The 23,086-nt window shown below is 42.8% G+C and overlaps 1 long non-coding RNA gene across 3 annotated transcripts in view; it reads right to left on the reverse strand.

Annotated features, from left to right (window-relative positions):
• Positions 1-1,330: 1,330 nt before the first annotated feature.
• Positions 1,331-23,086, reverse strand: part of LOC118912278 (uncharacterized) — a 42,896-nt gene continuing 21,140 nt past the window's right edge. Inside the window, exons 2-6 of one of the 3 annotated variants that reach the window (XR_008996957.1) lie at positions 6,764-6,876; positions 6,468-6,557; positions 5,297-5,848; positions 3,735-3,891; positions 1,331-3,658 (exon numbers count right to left, since the gene is read on the reverse strand). This is a non-coding gene — a long non-coding RNA (uncharacterized LOC118912278). Of the gene's footprint in view, positions 3,892-3,958; positions 5,849-6,467; positions 6,558-6,763; positions 6,877-23,086 lie in introns of those variants that run through there. The other 2 variants (XR_008996956.1, XR_005024762.2) reach the window with 2 other exon arrangements.

Consider the following 23,086-nt stretch of genomic DNA (forward strand, 5'->3'; position numbering starts at 1 on the left):
GCAGGGCAGCCCGCCTCTTGGCTGCTCCTTCTCGAGGCCCCAAATAAATGGCCTGAAAGTCTGCAATTGCGAAGGATTCCGCACTTAACCCCCAACCACCCCGCTCTCCACACACTCGCGCGCGCACACACACCCTGACAAGTCAAAATTCAAACTTCCGGGATGTAATATCTTGGGCAAGTTATTTCCTCTGAGTATTCTATTCATCTATTAAATGGAAATAGCTACCTCATGGGGACCCTTTTCACTATTTATGATATAATATATGCAAAATGCTTGATAAATATGAGACCCTGAATTTCAAGGTTCCAACCTAGAGTCCTTTTAATGACAGGGATTATAGAGATTTCACTATTCTCTCTTGCATTTGGAAGATGGCCAGAAATTATTTACTTTGCCAGACCATGAGTTCTGAGTTTTGGTTTGGGAAATGTCACAGGTGAGTTGAGAGACTGGTCTGGGCCACTGCCTCATAGCAGCTAGAAAGAGGCACTGGAGGCTGGTTTGGGGGTAAGAGGGGAGGCTTATGCATGTCTGCTCTGGGAAGGGAAGCTCTGTCCTCCCTATCTACTCTAGGAAGTCTCTCCTGCCCAGAACTAGCACCTATCCAGAAGAGACTCTTCCTGCCCCTTGGGTTGCCTCCCCTCCACCACCACAGCACACGTGCTCATCTAGCCCTGTGGGGAGAAGCAATGGTCAGTCAGTAGTCATTAGGCCTTCCCCACAAGGCAGACCCGGACATTGCTCCTGACCAGAAGCCTTCCATTAGAATTTAGCAGTAAAAAGAAAGGTCTTATGACTCAGCGACATCAAGCCACAGCCCAGAACCCAGGATGTTCACTACCAGCAGGTGGCCCAGGAGAGGGTATTCCAGGGCAAGGCTGGCTGGCAGGACTGTGTGGGAGTTAAAAGGCCTTGAAGCAAAAGGGGTTGCAGATCAGCATCAAGGCCCTTGGGTGAAGAACACAGGCTCAGCTACTGTTTGCATTCTACCTACCTCCAGCAGGCAGATTTTCCACTTGCTCAAAGCTGACTTGAAACAGACCTCCCTCCTCTGCAAAGTTTGCTGAGTCTCCTGGTGATGGACTCTTCTGCAATCCCCTATCATAGCACTTATCACTTCGTATTGTAAATGCCTATTTTCAGGATTCTCCCTACTTAGACTGACCTATTGGGGCAAAATAGTAGACTGTCAAACGAATAAATCTCCCCTCCATCTAGCTCTCAGCCTAGCCCTAAACTGTCAGTAAATAATATAACATGAAAATAATAATGGCTATGATAATGCTTACCATTTATTAAGCATCCACTCTATTCCAAGTCCTGGGCAAGGTGTTTTTAAATATATTATCAAGTTTATGCTTCAAAAGAACCTTATGAGGAAGGTATTATCTTTATTTTAAAAGGGATTGGTTGCCCAGATGAAGTGACAGAAGCAGGATTCAGCCCAAGTGTCTGCTTCTAAAGCCCAAATAAGCATGATACTAGCTAGGCTCTAGACTCCAGTCAATAACTGGTGTCCCTCAGAGTAAGTTAGAATCCTTTCCAAGATGTTGGAAACACCCCCCTCTGAGAGCCAAAGGCCTGAGACACTCCCCACTCACTCCCCACACCCCTCTCAGCACCCTGGGACAGCAGGGAAATGCTTTAACTCCTGACATGAATAACCTCATCCAAAGGGTTTCCCAAGAAAGACTACACACCTCAAATAGATGAGGAATCGGGCTGCAGGTGCCTTTATTACAGTGTGAACTGCCCTTGGCAGTGAGTTTCACACATAGTAAGTTCCCTGAGTTTATCCAGTGTCTTTGCTGTAGCATTCTAAGTGCCATTAACTTATTAATCCTCCCAGGGTCCCCGTGAGGCAAAGCTAGCAGTATTCCTGACTGGTTTTATAGAGCACTGTGTGGGCCTGCCACACACAGAGGTTAGAGGAAGAAGTAATGGTGGTATGACAAAGAAACCGAGATCCTTGAAAATATGGCTGTAGACAGAAGTGGGGACACAACCCAGGTGCCTGGTTCCCACCCTGAGACTCTAGACTGTTTCATCTGGCATCCTTGCATTACCATTTAGTCATTCTGTAACTTTGGGAAGTTATTTCATCTAACCTCAGTTTTCCCATCTGTAAAATGGAAAAGATAATAGTACTTACCTCCTAAGGCAGTTTTGAGCATTATAGGAGTCAGTATATATAACTCAGGTAGCACCATGCTGGACATATAGTAAGTATTCCATACATGTGAGCTTTGTTACTCTGGCCCAATAGCGTTTATTTCAAAATTGCAGGCTGTACTACCTACTATTAGCTTGGTGACCTTGGACAGATGGCTTAACTTCATGAGTGAACCTCTATACTCATCTGTGAAATGGGATAGTTCTGAAATGAAGATCTTGTAAACTGAAGTAAAATGAAGTGCTCTGTAAGCTGTTAAGTATATATACACATTAACTGTGGTTTGTACTATGACTGTACAAGAATCCCAGCTCTGCCCCTTGAATTACTGACTTCTAAAGCTTCCTCATGTGTAATATGGGCCTGGTGATCACATCTGTCTCAGGGGGTTGTCATAAAAAAGTAAATGATTAAAGACAATATATTTAAAGTCCCAGCATGTTGGGAGGTGGTCCATACATGTTACTTCCCTACCCTTTAATAAGTATTGCCTCTCAATGTCCTAAAATAAAGGCAGACTGATGGAAATGTATGGAACATGGACTGGTGCGAACCATAGAGCTGGAATCATTCCTGGTTCTGCCACTGTGTGCCGTGGACAATTTACCTAACCTTTCTGAGCTTCCAGATTGCTTGCTTCTAACAAGAGACAAGGCATGCCTACGTTGCAAAGATTTAGGAAGCTAAGACTGACTGACCCAGCACAGACCCTGCCACAGAGTAGGAGCTTACTCAGTAAATGGGTGCTACTAAGAATTGCACACGTAGGCCTATGAACTGCTCTGATGGAAAAGGCCGAACTGGAAGGAACGACCAAAATTCCCAACCTGAAACCAAATGGGGTCATGAGCTGCAAAATAAGCGATCTAGCCCCTACAAATTCAGCTGAGATTGGGAGGTTCCAGCCCAGCACTGCTTAGCTTGTCGGGACCCTGCCAGTGGACCGGTCAGAAGGCCATGAGAGGACCCAACCCTCCCAAAGTGATAACGGGGGAGGAGGAGGCAGGGGGAGGAAGGAATGTACTGATTCACCACCCCACCCATCCCCTGCCTCTAATCTCTTTCCGGAATTTTACAACCGTCTTATACTGGGGCGGAGGCAAAGGGGCAGGGCGCCGATTACCGCCGGCTGCAGGAACCTCCCTGGCCGATCTTCTTCTGCGGGAAGCCCCGGAGTCATGCACAGACCCCGGCAGTTTGCTCTCAGCAGCTGCCTGCGACCGAAGAACTTCCCTGCGTGCTGTTGGGGCCAGGGGATGAGGGTGGGGGTGGCGGGTGGAGAGGCAACCGGGAGGCGGAGAAGCTGTGAATCCCGAGAAACTTCAAGGCTCGCTCGGGGGGGGTGGGTGCACGAGGCTGATTCCTGGCTGTGGCCTGAGTGCCCTGGAAGGCCGAGGCCTCCTTCAGGATCCTTCCCGCGGCCAGCTATCAGGATCCCCATCTCCACAGCCGTCAGGTGTAACCGGATTCCAGTCAGAAATCCTGAAAGAAAACTTTAGGAACTGGCAGGTAGAGCAAGCTTTCAGAAACTTGTCTCAACTTCCTCATTTTATCTCACCAAAGGTGGAGCAACTGAGGCTAGAGAGCGTGGGGATCTGCTCCAGGCGGTACTGAGAATCAGCTGCTGACTCCAGCCAGTACTTTAACCTCTGGCGCTGCCCTGCCTGCTGGCTTCAGTTCACAGCATTCTCTGGTTCCTCAAGACTTAAGTTTCCCTGTTTGGCAGTTGGAAAATAACAAAGAATTTATTAATAACTGAAACGAGCTGTTGGAAGTGAAGCAGCAAATTTGCCAACACAACGAAAGGAATTAGGAGGTGATGTTCACAGTTAACATTTATTCGGCACGTACTATGTGCTAAGCACTGTATATGTATACTAACCAATTTTCAGAGCAATCCTAGGAGGTGGGAATTATTAGTATCCTCATTTTACTTATGGGGAGCCTGAGATGGATGAAACAAAGCCACTTGACCAAGGTCATCCAGCTAGAACATGATAGAGATAGGATTTAAGCCCAGGGAGCATTTTTCCAGGGCCCCACACCCTCAACCACTATGCCATCTGCCTCTCCTAATGGGAATGTGGTTACAATCTACCTACATTCTGGATGTTGGTTTAACAGTGTAAACACTTTTCATTATTGCAGCCTCTTTCAGAGTGACTTAAGTTATCTGTGTGTGTATAAATGTTTAATATATGCTCTCTGACCATGATAATGTTTCTGCACACTGAGGCATCAAAGCACCAGGAATGGGGCAATCAAGGTCACATTGTGAAATTGAGAGGACTCCTTTCCCCAGTTTTGGTAGGAGAGAGAGCAGAAGGACTACAAACTCACCTAACACCTGAATTAATGCCTGAAAGAACTTCAGAAGTCATCCCCTGCAACTCTTCCTTTTATAGGCCCAGGTAAAGAAAAGGAGTTCCCCAGGCCATTCAGAGGTATTGAAGGTTTGAGCAGGGGTGGGGGGACCCATTGTGGGGAAGGGAATAGAAGGTCAAGCAAAGGGACAAAAGATTAGATTAGCCTCAATGTCAGAAATCTTTTCTTCTGGTTGTATTTTTTAAAATCTTCCACCATTCCCAGCCTTAAAAATGATATGTGCATTTTATGGTATGAAATTATACTCAAATAAAGCTGTAAAAGAATAAGACATTCTTCTTATTTTTAAAATATTTAATTGTAGAGATGAATGCTTAATAAAGTAAAAGTCCCCCACAATCATATCCAGAGAAAGAAGTGATATCAACACCTTGTATTATATTGCTCCTCTAGATTTTTCTCTGTACAGTCATATTTTTTTGTGTATTCATATATGCATGCACGTGTGTGTGTGTAACAGAAATGGTTTCTCTTAACTATAATGGCTTGGACAGTTTTCCATGTCAGTACATTTAGATCTACCTTAATCATTTAAAGACTGCCTACATAGTATGGCTGAATTATAATTTATTTAACAGGTTCTCTAGTGATAGCTATTTGGATTATTTCCAATTTTTTTATATTATAAGCAATACTGCAATGGACTTTTTTGTACATACATCTTGGAACCCTTTTAGGGGAATTCTGTGGGATAAATTCCCAGAGAGACTGTTCCTTTTAAAACAACATGCTTACCATTTTCATTTTATCCCGAATGCCTTGACATAAAAACCTGTTGCTGATCAAAAAGCATATAAAGTGCTGACGGTACAGTACATATTAAATAAGTGTTATTTTCATGATTATTATTTCATTAGTCTGGTGGGTAAAAGTTCGTTTCTTCAGTCAATAATTACTGATGAGCTTCTGCCATGTGACGGGCCTGAGAATCCAACAACAGTGAACAGATAGAGACCTTGCCCTGAAGAAGCTGGCAATCTTGCTGTTGAGGGATGTGTCAGCTGGCGATTACAACACCATGAGATAAGTACTCCAAAAGTGGTAACCGCAGGGGAGACACAGGAGCACATAGGAGGGACATTAACCAGCCTGAGGAAGGGCAGGCAAGAGAGGGGTGATGAGAAAAGGTAACATGATCCAGCTTGCATGATCCAAAGAGGTAAGGTAGTCAGCACCCCAGCTGCCAGAGGTATCCAAACAGAGGCCACAACACCATCTCCAAGGAATACAGGACAGTAAACCATGTCAATGGTTCTCAAATGTCTACCTTCAGTCTGGTGCTAGTGCCTGGGGAAGGGAGAAAAATAAGGATAAAGAGGTGAATTTTCATATACTACATTCAGTCAGTGTAAGGGACAGTCCTTTCATTCTGAGAGTATACCCTTCTTACTTATTTTGGTATTCAAATGTCCTTTTCTTATGAAGCAGTGGTTGTAGAACATGATAGTTGTTTTTCTTTAATGTTTTCATTTGGCCAGACTAAAAGCTGGCAACCATATCTGGGTCCCCCTCCTCATTTTTTAAACTTTTGACAATTGATGACATCTAAAAGTCTGAGGACTTTCGAGACAGGTGACTTCTAAGGTTCTTTCCATCCCTGTGGTGTTAAGATTCTCTGCTCAAAGTGATTAAGTTCTGAGGCTAAATTAAGTTTGGAATCTGTAAGCCAACTGACTCAAGGTAAAAATAAATACATAAGTACGTGAGTAAGTAAAAGAAAGAAAAACAATGTTCTACCCTCTCAGAAACTTTAATTTTTGGTTCCCAAACGACAGAAGAGTACCTCCAGTTTCCATATAGACTTGCTCTCCTGCTCCCAGAAAATACAGCACTGAAGAGGAGAAACCACAGAAATAACAGAGAGAAGTGATATGGGGAAAATCAATTTGGTGTAGTTTTCACAAACCTTTAAAATAAAGCGATTTAAGTGATGACGGGGTTTCATGATCAGCGGCAGCAGGGCCTCTGATGGGAATGCTGGTGTTCTGAAGTTTCTCTGAGAGGGTGGGAGGGGAAGGAAAATGGGGTTTTTCCTCCTTCTCCACTTTTAAGAAAATGGAAGCAATGAAAAGCAAAAGCCTCCTGTAATGTCCCATTAAGAGGAACAAATGAAATGCAGCTCCCCTGTAGCCAGAAAGCGCAAACCCTCAGACCAGTCCTGGGCAGGCCTTCCCACAGAGTCTGCAGGAACTAAGTACTCACCTACACACCTGACGCTGTTGTTACCATGGTGACTCCTTACCTTCTGCATTCCTTGACTCAGGGGTTGAGACTGGTTCAGGGCACATTTGAGTTTTTATGTTTCTCCTTGGCTTCTAGAAAAAGAAAGGGGAGGTGAGGGGAAGGAGTCTAAGTCAGCTTGCCTGCTGCCTTGGCCATTTGTGTTTCAGCCTGTGTAACAAGCCCTCACTAGGTGAGAGGGGCCTGCTGCAGACGGAGGGAGTGGAAACAGCTCTGGTGTAGCCTCAAATACCTAAGTTCAAATCCCAGCTCCTCAGTGAACCATTTATTCATTCAAACAAGCTCTCCTGTGGGCCAGGCACTAGCAGAAAGATGAAAGAATAGCCATCTGTGGCTGAGCTGCAGCCCCTGCCACAGAGTTGACCCTCAGAGAGCTGGCTGTCCAGAGGGAAAGCTGGGTCAGCAGATGACTGTAAGTCAGAATTCTAAGTGACTTCACAGAGGCAGGTGCCAGTTCTATCTCTGCCCAGAGAGGTGACCCTGTAGGAAGGGGAGAAAGGATATGAAACCCACACTGTATTGAATGGGACTCTCTAGAACACTCCAGCAAGGGTTCCTCCCTCTAGGGCCCACAAGAGCTCTGCCTGAGGGCATAAAATTAAGTGGAGACTTGCACTATAACCTCAGCAAGTCAATTCACTTTCCCGAGCCTCAGTTTCTCCATCTGTAAACCAAAGCTAATTACAACTGCCTTATTATTGAGAAAAATTACGTTCATTTATAATGATGAAAAACAGCAGACAGACCTGGATCCAAATCCTGACTCTCCAATGCACCACTGAGTAACAATGGATAATTCTGAACTTTAACCCCTTTGAATCTCAGTTTCCTCACCTGTAAATGAGTAATCATAATCATACTAACTCATAAGAGTGTTAATAGAACTAGATAAGAGAATACATGTAAACCACATAGGGCCAGCATAGGATAAAATGCTAGTTACTTCTTATTCCAGAAGTAGAGCTCCTGATTCAGTGCTTGATGCATCCTGAGTCAGATATTATTGTTACTATCATTACATGGCACCTGGTTGGCATTCTCTAAACATTACTTTCCCAGCCTTCTTGGACCCCTTCCTCTGGCCACTCTACTTTTGCACCTTCTTCAGTTTTCAAATGTGCTGGCTATTTCTCTTCCAGGCCAAGGAGAGTACAGTTTGAAGTCCGCATCCCTCCCCAGCATCCTCCTTTTCACCTTGACCTTAGCCTTAACTCTCCTAGGCTGAATGAAACGGAGAGGAATGGGGCTGGCCCCACAGGGCTCCCCTGGAGACTGAGTTGGGGGAAAGGGCAGGGAGTGCATCACACCTAATGCAATCGCAGGCTCACGGCGTGGCCCACTTGCTCCTCTTTAGATTTACTGAAGCCTGGATTCCACAGGAACCCTTGGAAGTAACATACTGACAGAAGGGGCCAGCAACACACAAAATTGTCCCTGCTCTGGGGACAGTTTAGGGAGAAAATGATACTGTGCCCACCGGAGCCTCATGTACCCTGGGCTCAGGGACACAGGAAAAAGATAACAGGTGGGAGTCCAGAGGGAGGGGCAGGGAAGGCAGGCTCAAGGAGGGAGGGAATAACCACTGGCTGATGCCAGGGTCAGCTTCTAGACCCAGCTCTGGGGGCCCTAATGAATAGACACTTTATCCCTGAGCTTCTAAGGAATAAGCTTTAGGAGGGATCCCTGGAAGGGGGTCTCAGGTGACCAGGAGTCTCAGAACCAGCTCAGAGGATCCTGTACCTTCCTTCCCAGTACAAATTCTAGCTGGAGAGAAGCTTGTTTTCCAGTCATTTGCCTAAGATCTTCATTTAGGAGGCCCTTCACCAATCCCACAGCCTTGCTTGGTCACCTGGAGCCATCCTAAGCAGCTCAGTGTTGTATAGCTGTAAAGAACACAGGCCCCTGGCAGTCAATTCTCAGCTCTTCCAGCTACTGGCTGGATGCCCCAGGCAAGTTACTTCGAGTCTCTTAACTCTCAACTTCTTCATGTCAAATGGAATAATAAGAGTCATTGACAAAGCCTACAGGCCCATAGAGCTGTGCCTGACAATGGTAAATGCATTCAGTAACTGTTAGATACTGTTATTTGTATTAAGATTTCAGGGAAGGCAGAGAGGAAAAGGATCCCAGCATTAGCTATTTGCTCCCAGATCCAAGCACTAGGACTCTTTAGTACTTAAAGAGTCTTTTTTCTTTTTCTTGAAGCTGCAACCTAACTGTCCTTCTTTCAATATCTAATGACTATTTCCCTGTTATCAGGAAAGACTCTAACCTCCCCTCCCCCAGAGCCGTGAAACCAAGTAAGCCAAGCTTGCTCAAGCTCCTGAGTCATTCAGCAAAACCAGCCCAAGATAATCAGTGATCAAGGAAACCAGATGCAGAGTGGCGAAAACCCAGCCACAAAGCTGCGGCCTCCTCTTAGGGTAATTCCCTCTTCTGGCCCTTAAGATGAGCTCTCATTCAGGTTAGACATACAAGACAGCACTTGACACCTGAGTCCTTCCCAGGACCTCCTGTACCCAGAGCAAATCATTAGCTACACCTGAGTCTTTACCCTGCAGCCAGACCTTCCCATGGAATCTTGACACAAGCTGTCCTGAGACAAATTCTCTCCTTCTCTCTACACCCCTGTCCTGGGAGAATGGACACCATGCCTCTCATCCTTCCTGCCACTCATTTTTCAGCCCCTGCTGAACTTGATTTCTGCCCAATCACTCCACTCCCATCACACACATTGATGATCTCTCAATTGCCAAATCCAAGACTGTCTCGGGCCCTTCCTTCTTGCCCTCTCTAAACACTTGACCACTCTCCTCTTTAAACTCTCCTTCCTAAGCTTCTGGGAGGCCCCAGCCCCCTGGTCCTCCTCTCTCTGAAACAAGCACTTTTTTGGTTCAGACTGCTGCCTGCTCTCCATTCCTTAATGTTGCTCTTCACAGTTCTGCTCTTGGCCCTCTTCCCTTCCGATTCTTCATGCCCCATCCCAGTTTTAATCTGCACCCAGGTCTTTGCTGGTGACTTCCCAAACCACAACTCTTCTTGAATGACCCCAGGCACAGCCAGTTCAACATGCCCAAAACTGAACTATCTCCACCCAAAACCTGTTCCTCCTCCTGTGTTGCCAACCTCGATGAACAACACCACCTTTTACCTGTTATGCAAGCCAGAGACTCAAATGTCCATCATCATTGCCCCTGCCTGCCCTATCCACAAATCACCAGACTCTGCATAAATCTCTCCCTTTCCCCTCCATCCCCACTGTTTCTGCTCTAGTTCAGGCCTTCCATGACCTGAAGCCTAGATTATTATGTTTTATGTGGTTTCTAGGCCTTCATTCTCTTCCCTTTGTACTAGACTTGTCTTGGCATGTCTGCCCAACTATAGTCCTTTTCTTGAGGACCCATGGGCACTCACAGCCCTTGCTGAAGAGGTACCCCTAGACCTCATGTTGACTTCACTGAAACCTCCCCTGGTATCATCACAGTGCTTTGAAGCAGAGGTACACATTTGACCCAAGCTGAGCTGATTCTATCTCCTGGGAATCTGAAACTGGAAATAGTGACTCTAGTCCAAATGCCACCAAGGGTCACACCAGTAGTGAAAATGAGTGAGACAGCCCACTGAAAGGCAATGTGGAATGGGCAAGTGTGGCAAATGGAGGGTGTGTGCCTCATCTAAAGGTAGCAGCTGCTACTTTGCTCTAGCAAATGGTTGCCATGGGAATACAGCCTCAGACCATCAGATATTCTGATTTTCCAGATTTTTATGTGAAATTTCCTAATTTTTGAATATTGGGCACTAATTCATTCTTTTAAATGCCGCAAGCTAAGCATATCTTGTGCACCATATTTGGCCTACTGGGCTGCCAGTATAATTGGCACCAGAGAGTCAGGTTTAGGCACTGGACCCAAAGCTGAGAACAGCCCCTTTCTGCTTTGTGAATGGAGAAATAGAGAAAACCTTCTACATAGAGGGAAGAACAAAGCCTCTTCTTGTTGGCTCCTTGCCCCCAAGTATACTACATGCTCGCATTTCTTGCCCCAACCTCATGCCCTTCTTTCCAGGCCCAGGACTATACAATAAAGTTAGAAGCTTTGGCGTCAGACATCTTCATTCAAGTGCACACTCCCTGACTGTGTGCTCTTGAGCCAGACACTTCACCTCTCTGAGCCTCAGTCCCTTCCTCTGTAAAATGGGGTGTATTCTTCATATGCTTGTTATTTGGATTAAAAGGAGATATTGTCCAGAAAGCTCTTAGCACAGTGCCGGCATCCTGTAAGTGCTAGATGAATGTCAGCCGTCATAATCGTTATTATTGCCAGTAGTAGTATTCCTTCTAAGCCCAGCCCTCTCAGCACACTTTCTGGGCATTTGCCATTTACTCTTATCACATAGCACTGTTTTAGCTGCCTTCATGTATTGTAAACTCCTAGAGGAGAAGGTCACCATTTTCTCTTTCTTTACATGGAGGGGAGGGAAAGGAAATGGAGTTGGGACAATGTTTTGCACATAATAGATACTCATTTATCTGTCTGATTCACTATTACATCCCTTGAGCCTAGTACAGTGCTAGGCACATATAGAACCCTCAATAAACATATATTGAATAAAAGAAATGAAAAGCATCTCCTCACCACTAGGATTCTTTAACACATCTAGGTTATTGGTGTAAATCGCAGTCCACTGCTTTAACATAGAAAGCTCTGGAATCTCTGTTAACAGCATCCTATTTTTCCTTTGGGGAACTCTCTTTCACCAGCTCAAGGTGACTGACTCACCTCAGCGCTAGGGTTGGTCATGTGACCCAGGGCTAGCCAATCAGAGATGGCTATCCCCTGGCCACTATGTTTGGTTCAGGGTGGACTTAAAACCCAATCAAAGCCAATCGAGGCTGAAACTATTGGAAAGAAGTTTGCTTTCCACGGAGGAAACGAAGTCTTTAGAATATGAGCCTAGAGCTGCTAGTGGTCATATTACCACCATGAGGAGAAAGCCTATCTAAAGCACAGAAAAATATCTGAGATATGGAAAGAGGTTCCTGACAGTTACTTTTTTTTTTACAGTTAAACATATAAACTTTTATTTTCAATGAATAAATAATAAATATATCATGACAGAATTAAAAAATATATGGAAATCTCAAAATAGGATTGCTAAAATGGATTTTTTAAGTGGGAAGGCAATGACATTATTTTTGTAACTTTTGATATCCTGCTGAAGTTTTCTTAATAGACTTGCTCCACCAAGCCAGTGTCCTAGAAAACAAATTCTGTAAGTAGAGAATTCTCTTCCAATGTTTCATAAATATTAATTATACTGTGATAGGTGATTTATCGTTAGAAAATCATCACAACAATCTGCTGAGATAGATGTTATTATCCTCATATTAAAGATAAAAAAATGAGACTGAGAAAGGTTAAACAATTTGTTCCACTGTAGGAACTGAAGTTGAATGGAGGTCTGTAGGCCTCCAAGCTTGCGGTGTCATTTTTTTTTTTTTTTTGCAGTACACCAGACAGCTGTGGAAACTACCATCCTGTGTGGTAGCTTCAGCTTATTGTCATAGGATTTTTCTTTTAACAATATTGGCTAAAACTTAATAAAAATAAATGCTTTAAAAATTTATGATGATTCAGTAGGGTCAGGCTAATCTTTACCTTTAATTTCTTTTTTACCAAAGAATTATGGATATACACTGTTATAAAGGTTTCACATTGAAAAACAATGTGGTTACTACATTCACACATATTATCATGTCCCCCCACACACCCCATTGCAGTCACTGCCCATCACTATAGTAAGATGCCACAGAGTCACTATTTGCCTTCTCTGTGCTACACTATCTTCCCCATGATCCTCCCCACACCATGTGTGCCAATCAAAGTACCCCTCAATCCCCTTCTCCCTCCTCCCCACCCGCCCCTCCCACACTCCTCCCCTTTGATAACCACTAGTCCCTTCTTGGAGTCTGTGAGTCTGTTACTGTTTGGTTCCTTCAGTTTTGCTTCGTTGTTATACTCCACAAATGAGGGAAATCATTTGGCACTTGTCTTTCTCCGCCTGGCTTATTTCACTGAGCATAATATCCTCCAGCTCCATCCATGTTGTTGCAAATGGTAGGATTTGTTTCTTTCTTATGGCTGAATAGTATTTCATTGTGTATATGTACCACATCTTCTTTATCCATTCATCTACTGATGGACACTTAGGTTGCTTCCATAGCTTGGCTATTGTAAATAGTGCTGCAATAAACATAGGGGTGCATATGTCTTTTTGAATCTGATAACTTATGTTCTTTGGGTATATTCCTAGCAGTGGAATTCCCGGGTCAAATGGTATTTCTATTTTTAGTTTTTGGAGGAACCACCATATTGCTTTCCACAATGGTTGAATTTCCTGACAGTATTTTTTGAGTAAATAGTTGCAACTGCACCTGAAGCCAAACCCTTGATTATTCTGTGAGAGACAATAAATTCCCTTTTTTGTTAAGTCATCTTGAGTTAAGTTTCTTTCACTTACTAAATATTTGGATTTTATAGATAGGGAGTCATGGTAGACAAACACATAGAGTTTTATAGGAATCTGCCCAGACCACAATGATCCCCTCTCTCTAAGAACTGCTCCCTACCCACAGACTAGACAGAGCCCTATTTCTAACACCAAACCCTGACCATAAGGTCACAACTGGATGGGCCCAGAAGTGGACATGTACCATGTCATAATCAGATCAGATTATCTCTCCTGGGGATTTGGATTTAGGACTGAGAGGTCCTAGTTCACTCTGAGCTTCGTGCTTAAACTTAGGATGTGAAATTGGGAGCTGGGAGAAGGTCACATTCATGGCGCCAACTTGTCACAGAAGAATGAGGTTGATGCACATATGGAAGTAGAGGTCCAGGCCCATGATTTCCCAAAGAGAGAGGGAGAGAGAAGAGTCACTTTCTCATCCCTCATGAGACTCATTACTTCTTCTAGGTTCCATGAAATTTCTGTGTTCATAAATTCCCCTACCATCACCCTCCCCCACCTTTTTTTAACTTAAAATAGCTCTAGAGTTGGGTTGTTTTGTTTTGTTTTGTTTTGTTTTTGCTTATAACCAAAAGGATTTTAGACAACCATCCTACGAATAAGTCTACAGCTAAGTGTCCTGTTAACTAAGCTGACAAAGGTCCTGGCTTCCTGAATTGAGACACCCTCACATCCAATTACTAGCTGTATAACCTCAGCCAAAGCACCTGGATTCACTGGCTTCCTCCTCTGTAAAAGGGGAATAATAATGACTACTTATCATGTTGTTGTGAAGACCAATAAGGTAGAAAAAGAGCCTAGCACAGTGCTGGGCACCAATAATTGATGTAATCAGTATGTGCTGAATGCAGAAGAGGGGTTGTGCTTAAGCCCAGAGCCAGTCCACTGGTAGGTACCAGCCCAGGCTAGAAAAGGGAGCTTCAAGGGACAACTCTTCTCCCTACCAATACTTTTGTCATCTCATTTGTGCCAATTTTTCAAAATCATTGAGGAGGGAGACAGTATCTTTATTTTTAAAAATGCCCTTTCTGGAACTTTAATAATATAATCAAACAAGAAAAAGTACATATGCAAAAGGATGCTCACTGCAGTAGTGTTCAGAGTGCAACTGAAGTGATTTAAATGTCCAATACCATGCTTCGCTTATTAGATGATGATATATACATACAATATAATATTATGAAGATTTGGAGGAGAGAAGATACAGTATTTTGAAATGAAATAAATATCAAGTAGAATGTAAAATGTCGTGAGGTATAATAATGCAAATTTTCTCTGAATTTTAAGGTAAAAGCCCATTAAAAACATTTCTCCCTCCTCTCTCTTACATTCCAGCACCATACACACTGTCTCACCTGTCCAGCAATGCACTCATTCATCTTCTCTGCCTTTGGGGCAACTTGGGTGGAAAAATTTAAGAAGCATTTATGTAAGTACAAGTCCTGAGGCCCCTAACATTAAAGGCATTGACAAAAACAGATGTCTACAACATTTTCTGAGTTTAAAAAAAAAGAAAGGTTACAAAAATATTACCCAAAATATGAACAGTGGTTATCTCTTGCCATGGATTTCAGGTGGCTTTTTTTCTTCTTTGTACTTTAACATATTATTTGAAGTTTTTATAGTGTATGTGCATTGTATTAGAAAAAATTTTAGCTGTTTTCATGGGGGCCTTTATTTTATTTTCTCCTAGACTGTCCTCAATGCATGTACTACCAGACGTCTTCTAACACATCTTCCTTCTTCAGGAATGGGGAGATTTACCTAGCTGCCCAATGTTCTGTGGAGATGCTCCAGACAGAATCAACTGGTACAGGGAGGAGTCTTCCATGAGCCCACACAAGTGCTAGGTAGCTCCCTACTGCCCTCTCCTGGTCAGAACATGTCAGAGCCTGATCTAGCCAAACCCCACACTCAGTGTATGCTGATGGCCAGTCATCCCCACCCAGAGGCGTGACTTGGAGCTACTCCCTACAGTCATCAGTGTGCTGCACACTAGCATCAGTACCCCACCCCAAAACAGACCATGACCTGGCCTTAGCCAGGCTGAGCCTAATGACTGCAAACCCATCTGGACAGTGCTGTCCACTCTAAGCCAGAGGCTCTCAGTAGACATTCTATTCCAACTGCTAGAGCAAGTGATGGAGAGCTTTCCTGTTTACTAGAGAGCACTGACGGTCAGGATGTGAGGCTTGAGAAAGCAGAAAGAGGGTTGCAAAAAGGCAACTGCAATCAATCTACTCATAAAATCCCTCGTCCTTGTATGGTTCTTTTTACCTTTTAATGTTATTTCCCAAGAAGGCAGCTTGACATGTTCAAATAAATTCATACAAAGATGTTTGCTACAGAATTGCTGGTAACAATAAGAGTGGAAATAATCTAAATACCCTTCAGGATGGGTATGTTTAGACGAAATGTAATAGTACACAGCTGTTAAAAAATGAGGTAGACCTGTATATGCTCCTGTGGAATGACTTCTAAGATCTATGATTAAGTTTGAAAAAAAAAAGACATGTAACAGTAGTGTGAGTGTGTGTGTCTTAAATAAGGATCTGTGTAACTACACATTTGTATCTAGATATATATAGACTATATCAGAAGGAAACACCAGAAACCAATAATATTGTCTGCCTCTGGGGATGGACGGACTGAGAGTATGGCAGTAGAAGAACTACTCTCACTGTATATCTTTTTGTACTGTTAAATTCTTTACCATGTTCATGTGTTATTTTTTCCAAGATAAATTTTATTTTAAATAATATGTTTCAGAAGACAGTTTGATAAAATGGGATCAGAAAGACGAGGGTTCAAATCTAGCCTTTCAGACTCACCAATTGTATGACTATAAGTAAATCACTTAAATACTCTGAACCCCAATTTTCTCATATCTAAATTGGGATTAGTAACATCAATTTCGTGGCATTATTGTGAAGATTAAAGATAAGCACTTAGAATCAGGATAATCTTGTTGCACACCTCCAGGGAGCATTATTCACATTGTTTTCTATGTGACTGGTGCCTTCTGGAGATGAAACATTGCAATAGCCAGCCCTGTTAAATATGGGACCTGGTACCTAGAAGATGAAGGGGGAAAATTATAATTTTCATATATATTATCTCACTGTAATTTGTCATCGTTTCAAAGAATTTTATACCTGAAGAAACAGGAATGGATCAGCAGCCAAGCTTGGTTTGGAACATGGGTCTCCAAATCCCTACTCCAAGGTGAAAGCAAAACACCAGGAGATTAGCCAATGTGTGAGAAGAATGAAAGACAGGATAAGAGTTGGGAATCATGCATCTAGATTGGCAAGTCAAAAGTAAAACTCTCTATTTGCAGGTATTATGATAATATGTAGAACATCCTAAGGTACCAAAAAAAAGCTATTAGAACTAGTGAGTTCATCAAGGTTGCAGGATACAAAATCAATACACAAAAATCAGTTGAATTTTTATACACTATAATAGAATACCATAGGCTGAGTGACCTAAACAACAGAAATTTATTTCTCATAGTTCTGGAGGCTGGAAGTCTGAGATGAAGGTGTCAGCATGGCCGAGTTCTGGTGAGAGCCCTCTTCCAGGTTGCAGACAGGTGTTTTCTCTGGGGTCCCTTTCATAAGGGGTCTAATCCCACTCATGAGGTCTCCACCCTCATGACCTGATCACCTCCCAAAAGCCCCACCTCCTAACACCATCACAGTGGAGGTTAAGATTTCAACATATGAATCTTGTGGGGACATGTTCGATACATAATAACTAACAATGAACAATTTGAAAATAAAATTGAGAAAATGACTTCATTTACAATAACATCAAGAATAATAATATACTTAAGAATAAATTTAACAGAAGTACAAGACTTGTATACTGAAAATTGCAAAACACTGTTGAAAGAAATAAAAGAAGACCTAAATGAAATAAATCTCATGTTTATGGATTAAAATGGACAGTTGGCATTCTGGGGTATAAAATGGTTAATGGTCCCCAAAATGATCTATGCTTTCAATGCAATGCCTATCAAAATTTCAGCTCATTCTTTGCAGGAATTGACAAGCTGATTCTAAAATTCATGTGGAAATGCAAGGGACACAGGAGAGCAAAAACAATCTTGAAAAAATATTTTCAAGACTTATTACATAGCTTGTTACATAGCTAAAATAACATGTGGTACTGGCATAAGGATAACTATATAGATTAATGGAATAGAAATGAAAGTCCAGAAATAAACCCTTATATTTAAGGTCAATTAATTTTAGATATGAATGTGAAGACAACAACTGTATATCCACATGTAAAAGAATGAAGTTGGACTCCTATTCACACCATATAAACAAGTTAATTCAAAATGTATTATAGACCTAAATGTAAGAACTAAAACCATAAAACTCTTAGAAGAAAACATAAAACTCCTAGAAAGAACCCTTGAAACTCAACAATAAAAAGCCAAATAGTTCAATTTAAAAATAGGCAAAGAATTTGGAAAGACATTTCTCCAAAGGAGATATACAAATGCCCAAGAAGCATATGAAAAGATGCTTAAAATCAAAACCATGATGAGATACTACTTCACACCCACTAAGATGGCTACAATTAAAATAGACGATAACAAGTGTTGGTGAAAATATGGAGATATTAGAGCCTTTGTATACTTTAAACATTGCTGGTAGGAAAGCAAAATGGTACAGCTACTTTGGAAAACAGTTTGGCAGCTCCTCAAAATGTTAAACATTGAGCTACTACTGCATGACCCAGCAATTCCACCTCTAGTTATACACACAAGAAAATTAAAATATGTCCACACCAAAAACCATGTACATGAGCGTTGATACCAGCATTATTCATAATAGCTAAAAAGTGGAAACAACTAATGTCCATCACTGATTAATGGATAAACAAAATGTGATATATCGATACAATAGACTATTACTTGGTAATAAAAAAGAATGAAGTGCTGATTCATAGTACAACATGGATGAGCCTTGAAAACATTATGCTAAATGAAAGAAGCCAACCACAAAAGTCACATATTTTGTGATTCCATTTATGGCCAGAACAGTCAAGTCCGCAGAAACAGAAAGCAGATGCCAGGGGTCAGTGAGGGATGGGGAGTGACTGCTAATGAGTATGGGGTTTCTTTTGGGGGCAGTGAAAATATTCTGGAATTAGAGCATGATGATGGTTGTCCAACTCCGTGAATATACTAAAAATCACTGACTTGTATACTTTAAAAGAATGAATTTTGTGGTATGTTAATTATATATCAATAAAGGTGTTTTGGTTTTTTTTTAAAGAAGAGTTTGGGATTTTTATATGGGAAACACTCAAAGCTTCCTCCTGACATTTCCCTTCCATGGGAAAGGCACCCATTCGTATAACTCTCCCAGCTTCTCTCTGCCTCCAACTCACTCCTCCCCTAAAGAAGAGAAGTTATTTGATTTGTGGGTTTGGGATAAAGAGCTGGTATATGCAGTTCTACAGTATCGGACACTGCCAGTGAATGGCTGGTTAAGTTGGTCTAATTCTGGGGTCAATATTAGGAAGCACATCTATTCACAGACATAAGCCACTATCCCCAAGAGCAGGGTTCTCAATACTAAGGCTGGTATTTTGGTTTCTATATGCCTTATCCCTTCATCTTATTTCTCAAATGGTTCAGAACTTTTCCAAGCAAGGAGGGTACCATCTATTGGCTACTCTCCAAGAACCCCAGCAGCACAGGCGGCCTGGTGTGGGTATCATCAAATAGCTACTTGTATATCACAGAGACACTGAGTTTGGATGGATAGCATAGAGCAATGGAATGAGTCAACAGACCTCATTTCTCTTTCCAAATTCATTCATTCATACATCTATTCAATAAATATTTAATAACCTAGTATATGACAGTCATTGTTAAAGGAGATGGAGATTCAAGAGTGAATAAAATTGACCAAAACCCTGCTATAAATGAAGTGTACATTTTAGTGGGAAAACTGGCAATAAACCAGGATATATGTTCTCTTCAATGGTGATAAGTCCTAAGGGCCAAAAAAACAAAAAAAGAAAGAAAGAAAGAAAGAAAAGTAAAGAACAGAAAACACCATAGGGAAGGAGAATGGGAAATAATATCAGTGGAGGGTGTGAAATTTTGCGTACAGTGTCCAGGAAAATTTTCACCAAGAAGGCAGCATTGGAATAAAGAAAGAGATCTGAAAGCCAGTCACATGGGTATTTTGGGAGAGAGATTTCCAGGCAGAGTAAACAGAATACGCAGAGTCTCTGAAGTAAGAGTGAACAGTCTGAGGCAGAGCCAGTGTAGCCGTGATGGGAGGGGAAGAAAATGTGGTAAGAGAAGTCTCAGGAAGCCAGCTCAAATGACACCTTGTAGCTCTGAGTAAGGGTTTGGCATTTACTCATCAATTTACCCACTGAAGGGTTTCAGCAGAGGGGTGACATCTGAATCTGTTGAGAATGCACGAAAGGGAGCAAAGGCAGAAGCAAGGAAATCAGTGAGGAGGCTTTTACAGTAACTCAGGTGCACGATGATGGCTTGAGCCAGAAAGGGAGCAGGAGAGAGAGAGATGTGGTCCCTTCTGGAGCTGTTTTGAAGATAAAGTCATCCAAGTGTGTTGGTAGATTGGAGCTAGGCTGTATGAGAAAGAGAAAAGTTAAGGATAACTCAAGGATTTTGTCCTGAGCAACTGAAAGATGCAGTTACAATTACCGACCAGGTTGGGGGAACGGACATCAGGAACTCAGCCTTGGACATGTTGATTTTCAGATGCCCATTGGACATTCAAGTGGTATGTTAAATAGGCAGTTGGACACGTTGAGTCTGGAGTTCAAGATGGAGGTCCAAGTTACTTACTGGATTACCATTTAGCCATTTGCTATCCTTATGACCTTGGACAAGTCATCTAAATTCTCAGAGCCATAATTTCCTCTTCTATAAAACAAAGGAAAAAGCAGTAGCTATAACACAAGTATGTTGTCCTCACAACAGATTAAATCTGATGATCAGTAAAGTAACTGGTTCACAAAAAATAAATTATCACTATTACCAAGTTCAATTAAACATGCATTTAGTTGCTGGAAATGCAACAAATAAAAGATACAGCCCCTACCCTCAGTCTCAATGGAGAAAACTTGGTCAAAGCTTTCAACAAACAATCTCTCAGGTAACACTGATCATTTGGGAGAATCATCAGGTCCTGGCACCCAACTGGACACAGATACTAAAGAAAAGTCGATGATAATGGACAACTAGCCTCAGCATGGAAGTAGTCCAGGGGATTGGAGGGCAAACCAGAACGTGTATCTTTTCCTCACACTAGTTTGCTGGGAAGCTTGGACTCATTGACCCTCTGCCTCTCACTCCCCCATTAGGGTAAACCCCAATCCCCCGGAAATGTTAAAAAGTGTCCAAAGTTGCTCAGGTGAAAAACTGAGCAATGATGCTCACATCACTTGCCCATGCCTATTTCCTCCCCCTCTCTCCTCCACTGAGTCCTCTCCCTCCATCAGGACTTCTCCAGTCTCTTGCAATCCCTGAGCCTGGTTCTTCTCAGCTTCTAGGCAGCAGGGGAAGCAGCTCAGAGACCCTGTGCATCACTGAAGAACCTAGAATGGCAAACACTGGGGAGATATTTGAGCAAATGTGAAGAGGAAAGTCAAGAAGCATAAGGACAGAGAGGCTACCATTGAGTTCCTACTGGACCAGGAGCTGTCTTCAGGGCTGAGAGAGTTGTTGCAATGATTAAATTTGTATCCATATAGAGCATTTGGCTCAGAGACTGGAAGTAGTGAGAGCATAATAAATGAAGAGCACGAAGATTATTTTTATTCTATCTCTTTAAAAATTTTTTATTAAAGTATCAATATACAATCTTCTATTGGTTTCAAGTAGACAACACAGTGATTCAACAATTACCAGTATTATTAAATCCTCATCCCCACTAGTGTGGTTACTATCTGTCAACATAGGAAGATGTTACAGAATACTGTGTCTCTTTTAATCCTCACAAGCATGAGAGGCAGTATGGTATAACTGGTGCTCTTGTGTCAGATAAATCTGGGTTCAAACCTTAGCTATGCCACACCTAGGCTTTTGTGACTGGGAAAGCTACTTTCCTTTTCTGAGTCTTAGTTTGCTCATCTGTAGAGTAGGGAAAATAATGGCACCTACCAAAGATTCATCTAAAATCATTGGTGTAGGGCCTGGTACACAGTAACTGCTCCATAATCATTAGATAGTCTTAGTACTCTGAGAGAAGAAGACACAAGAGTTCCTTAGGTTAGGTCGCCTACCCAAATTCACACATCCAAGTAGAACAGACTCATGGTTGTGCCCCGCTCGGCATCCATGCCCACCCTTTTTGTTAGATTATCTTCTCACTTGTTTGGGAATCACCCTCCCCCACTCCCAGGCCATGTGATTTGGGTGGGGTTGACACCTCTATTTCAAGCTCAAGGGGTGGGTATGTGACCCAGATCTGGCCAGTTGCTTATTCCATTTCTCTGGTCAAAGGGATCAGCTTTAGAGTGGACTAGTGACCCATGCCAAATCAATGACAGCACTAGAACTTTGTTGAGTCCACTGGGGAAGAAATGAACCTATACAAATTTGACACTGGAAAGATACAAGCTTGGAGCTGCTGGGGGTGGCAAGGCGGCAAAAGTGCTTGAATGCAAAGCTAATCCAAAGGAAATAGAGCTGAAGGAGGGAAAGGGACCACAGCCTGCAAACTCTGAGCTGTCTAAACACTTAAACAAATATGTCTAAAGTCTACACCTCAACTTCCAGATACAAGAGGCAGTAATGAGGCAATAATTCACATTCTCTTTCTCTGTCTCAAGACAACCAAAATAATCCTTATTTGGTAAATGTATCAGTCAGGGTCCCAGCTGAAAACAGAAGGCACACTCAAATTAGAATAAAATTGAAGAGGGTTTATTTGCACAGAAGAACCACAAAGGATAGTGTGGCAACCGGGGGCTGCTAACAACAGAGGAGCTAACAACCCTGAGGCCTGAAGGGACAGAGGAGAGAGTCACCTGTACCCAAGGGAGGGAGCTTTGGAAAAGAGACCTCCTTAAGAAGAGCAATTACTGTCAATCATGTAACTGCAGGCCTATGAAGAGAGCCAGGAGAATAAATACCCTGACCTCTTTCTCCTCTTGCCTCTCAGCTACTGACTCTGGATTGGCTGAGCCCAGCCAGAAGCCAGAAGGTAAAGGAGCCCGCCAGTGTGTCAAAACAAGTCAGAGCCAGCAAAGGTGAAGCGTGCACCTGAAGGGGTGGACAGGAGGTAGCTGGCCCAACAAGACAGTGGCACAGCCTTGTTGGCTCTCTCTCCCACAGTCCCATGATGATCTTTTGATGGCTTGGATCCGTTTTAAAGCTCTCGTGGTTCCCTTTGGTCTTTCCTACATAGTACTCTCTCTCCTTCCCTTGAGAAGACCCCATAGGATGGCAGATCAAAGATAGGGACACTGAGCATCCAGGAAGACACCACTGAGCCAGCCCTGCTACCTTTGCCGAAAGAAGGCAGTGCAGCTGTCCACATGCCCAGACTCCTGGGCTGACCCTCAGCCTTCACCCTGCCAGCTTTCTTGTCCCTACAGAAATCTGCCTGCTGGCAGCTTTGGCCCCAATCTCAGGCACCACCAGAGAGCAGCTCCGCGACTTTCCTTTCTCTGTAGGAGATGTCTGTTTCCTTCTGCAGCCAAGCCAGAGAAGCTTCTGGGATTCCCACTACTGGCAAGGGCCCAAAA

This window comes from Manis pentadactyla, chromosome 4, assembly GCF_030020395.1.
Source record: "Manis pentadactyla isolate mManPen7 chromosome 4, mManPen7.hap1, whole genome shotgun sequence".
NCBI classification, from domain to species: domain Eukaryota; kingdom Metazoa; phylum Chordata; class Mammalia; order Pholidota; family Manidae; genus Manis; species Manis pentadactyla.